Here is a 4,779-nt window from a genome sequence, read left to right on the forward strand (position 1 = left end):
TATATGTGTGTGTGTGTGTGTGTGTGTGTGTGTGGGTGTGTGTGTGTGTGTGGGGTGTTGTTAGACAGCGCTCCGTGTTACTCGAAAACAGGTTTGTAATGAAGCGTAAAATTTCTAGCAATTTTTTCTGTGATTCAGTAAATATTTAATGTTGCAGAATGGTAATCAAATTTTAAAACTACACAATTTGTAAAGTTTGCAAAAATAAATGTCAAGTGGTACTTAGTTTCTTGTTAGACCCATAAACATGAAGAGTTACTGATCTGAAAGAGAGAAAATAGAATGATATGGAGTAGGAAGTCATTAATGCAGATCCTGAAGATTGTATATCATTTATAATTTCTTGCACTACGTAACTAGCATTAGTAAACAATGTTGTTATTCTTTCTCCGTTTCTCAGCTATTTTTTACCAGTACTCCTTTAACTGTTCGTATTAATAAGGTAGTATTTAGATTATGTATATACCCCCGAAATTATCGTAACAATCATCATATTTTGAACAGATTATTCAGTGGCCAAAGCTTTCAAATTGAAACAACACGTCATCTTACTTATTTAACATTTTTCTCGTAATTATTGTTACTCACTTCACTAAAGTTATAGGTTTAGGCAGTCCAAGTACAACATTAAATTAAATAATCATATTAATATGATTTTACCGGCATATTTCGTAATAATGTAATTACGACATCTACCTTTCAAATCAATAACATAGTAATATTATACAGACGTCCCACTCAGTAGACTATCTTCGTCATAGAATATTAAGTCATAATCATGTAAGTGGTTTACCTCATATTAGCTATTGTTGGACGTAACCAAGATCAAAGGCATCGTATCTAAGCCGTCCAGTCTTTTCGGACATAGTTTCTCTGAAATGTATTATCCAATATGTAATTAGTTTTTTAAAGATGACAATGCATCTGTTGAGTAATGTAGTACTATTTCTAGCAATTCGAAAAACCACGTAGTACGTCCATCATTGGTTCATAAAAATATATGAAATAAGAAGGTGCAAACGGTTTATACCATCTTAAGTTCTTAAAATTCACTGTAAGAATTTTCTTTTTAAAGTGTCTGTACTTTTATCTTTTTCCTTGGTATCAATCTGTTTCGATTGACAAAAGTGTGTTGCATTACTGGTCCATAGAAAACCGTGACACTGAAGTGATCTCACGAAGGCGTAATCAAAGTTCTCCTCTCTGCCTTACTGGAATTGAAACAAAAAAGGGCAGAATGATGCATTTGACACCAATTTGGCAGCAGGGTTTATCGCAAAAGTGTCAAGTATGACACAAGATTTATGATGAGACTTACCCACTAACCTTTTTCTTATTTACCCGTAATAGTGCATTCATAATCTTGGACATGGGCCTATAACAAACACTGTCCAGGACATCTGCCAGACAGGTCATCGCACGCTGAAATATTGGCCGAGGACATTCCTCACTTTCGCAGCAAAGTATACACAACCTCAGTTTATAATGTGTTCATCGAAGGTTCCGGCTTTGTCTAGAATTTGATAGAATTAACATATTTTCATCATAGGCATACTCAAATTTGTTCCTGCTATTTTCTTCTTCCATATTGTAATGATGTTAACCACAAACTGCTTTATGCTTCTCGCTCAATCACTATAAGCTTATTTGGTATTCAAGATGTGCAACAGTAGAACTAGATTTTCACGACAATGGAGTTTTTACTAGTATATTGTCTGCCAATCTTTCATTCAGGTGGTAACGTTAAGTGTTAGAAAATCATAAAGAGGAAAATGCGCCCTTGACAAAAATGCCCTTTACTATAGCATTTATTCTGTCTATTGTATATATTCATAGTGGTATTAGTAGTAATGGGAGTAGTTGTAGTAATAGTAGAAGTAGCAGGGAAATAAATGATTCTGTTCCACCATTCATAGATTTCCGAATGTTTTAATGTATTCATTCGTAGAAACAAGATATTCTTTTGTTTTTCTACTCTAGGCCCATGGCCCGAAATTTTTGAGGACGTGGTCAGTCGATTAGATCGACCACCAGTACGCAGCTGGTACTTAATTTATCGACTCCGAAAGGATGAAAGGCAAAGTCGACCTCGGTGGAATTTGAACTCAGAACGTAAAGACAGACGAAATACCGCTAAGCTTTTCGCCCGGCGTGCTAACGTTTCCACCAGCTCGATGCTTTAGTAGATACAAGATATTGTCATAACAATGAAATAGTAGTGATACTTTGGCTTACCTTTAAAGGAAAACGACATATGCCACGTGCAAACAATACGAACATACATCCATACATTTAATTTAACAATATAATTTGTATGCCGTCAACAACAGGCCTACGTTTTGACTACAGGAATTGCTGGCAGCATTACCTCAGTTAATATGCTGATGAAGAATGACATTGCTCACTTTCTTGAGGAGACAAGTTATACTTCTATGAAAAGTATTTCATTTTCAAAGAAAATTATATGTCGAAAACATTTCGCAGGAGAAATCCTCTCCATCCATATTCTCGATTGAATATTCCGTACTACCACTGTAATAGACACTATTATAAGAAAAATGGAATGACTCAAACAATGAACTGGTATAGGTGCAGTATATAAAAATGAAAAAGAATCTTTTGCTTCTCTACACTAGTTCTTATTCCTTCCTAGAAATCTTCCTGTATTGTTCTTGTTATTCCATAGACTGCCCTGGCGTGTTACAAGTCGGATAGTTCAATTACTGTTAGGGAATTTTCAACATCAGCTTAAGAAATGTCCACTTCCCTTTGCATCTTAACATTAAAAGAGTTATTAAGGCAAATAGCAGTTATGCATCTTACATATTAACTACGGTATTGCAGCTATAAGCTACCACACTTCATGGTGACACGTCATACATTAAACAACAAACTCACCGTTGAAAGAAACTGTTGGTTCAGCTATTTCTAAATATGAACCATGTGTAGAAGTAGTTTTACCGAAAACAGTAACTTGCTTCTCGTGCTGCTATGAAAAGGAAGGAATACAATTCAAATATACTTTACATAATGCATTCTCTCCACATGAATCTTTGAACAAAAATTTGTACAATGATATTTGTATATATGCGTTTTTATGAACTTTGCTGCGTAGTTTGTTCTTTCATTCTAACACAGTAACTAATGATTTATATAACCTCAACTACCGGATTATATACCATGATCTGTTGTGCGTATTATCTGAACTGCCGCTATATATTCTTTTGAACTACTGTTTTCGTATCACTATCTGTGAACGTTAGCACGCAGGGTGAAATGATTAGCGGTATTTCGACTGTCATTACGTTCTGAGTTGAAATTCCACCGAGGTCTACTTTACCTATCATCCTTTCGGGATCGATAAATTAAGTACCAGTTGCATACTGGGGTAGACCTAATTGACTGGCCCCTCCCCAAATATTTCGGCCTAGAGTAGAAAAGACTTTTCCCCTTCTTCTCATGATACCTTGATATTGTATAGACTGAGTTACTCCTTGACATACCGCCGCTAGTATGATGAATCCTAGATTTTTTCAGGTTGAGGTTTCTAACTTGAACATGAAAAAATTATGTTAAGTTAGTATAGCAATTAGTACAGTAATATGGTTTACAGCAGATACGAGTTTCGAATCGTTTAGGCAATGTTACGAAGTTTTTTTTTGTTTTGTTTATTATATTAGATACATTTTATACTATATCTTCTTACTGTGTAGGCTCAATTATTATTGGACTTGTTGGTTTAAGGGATCCTTCCTTGACAGGTAGGTCTGTTGTAAGATGTATAACACTGCTACTCGGCTTTGTTCAGATATAAGATTTGATTTCTGTAGGGAACCTTGTAACTTTTCTCTTCTTCTGTATTAGAAAGACACTGGCTTAGAAACATCAGTTCAAAATAATACCAAAGACATGTAGTACATTTTTGAAATAAAATCATACATATACGTAAATATATTTTGTATGTATTTGCTATCTTTTCTATTCTGTTAATACACTAATTATTTCGCTCAGTGTTTAGGCGTTGGCTTAATTTAAAAATCCGAATGTTACGGATATATACTCTGAATTCTGAAAAAAATTCTTCTATATTCATTCATCTATTATAGTTACATATATTTCAAGGATGTCAGTTATGAATAGATATTCTTTAAAAAAACTCATTGAGTCAGTTGGGTATGTACATGGCAGGATTAAACAGTCACATATAGAACCTGAAACATAACAAGGTCATTTAATAAAAAAGTATAAACCGTTACAAATTAGAATAAACATAAAACAATATTTTATGGTGTGTCTATTTATTTCTGTCATGTGCGTATATATAATAATAATAATAATAATAATAATAATAATAATAATAATAATAATAATAATAATAATAATAATAATAATAATGATAATAATAATGCATGGGTGGAATCTATAAGCATTTTAATCTAACGCTACGCGCGTTTCCACAAGTCACATAATTCTTACGATCATAGTCCGTATACCTAAGGTGATTACAATATAGTCCATAGTATCCATGGACATCGGGTGGGTCATACTCCATGTGTTCGTTTCCTCAGGCAATATTGCATTAACGTTGGCAGCAACGCATGTAAAACTGAAGGTTGTTTATCAATTTTCAACAATGAAATGGTTGAAGGTTGTATGTGACCAGTTCTATAGGTGAGAATCAGTTGGTGATAGAAAGAGACAAAGAGAGAGAGAGAGAGAGAGAGAGAGAGAGAGAGAGAGAGAGAGAGAGAGAGAGAGAGAGAGAGAGAGAGAGAGAGA

Source organism: Octopus bimaculoides, chromosome 1, assembly GCF_001194135.2.
Source record: "Octopus bimaculoides isolate UCB-OBI-ISO-001 chromosome 1, ASM119413v2, whole genome shotgun sequence".
NCBI lineage: Eukaryota > Metazoa > Mollusca > Cephalopoda > Octopoda > Octopodidae > Octopus > Octopus bimaculoides.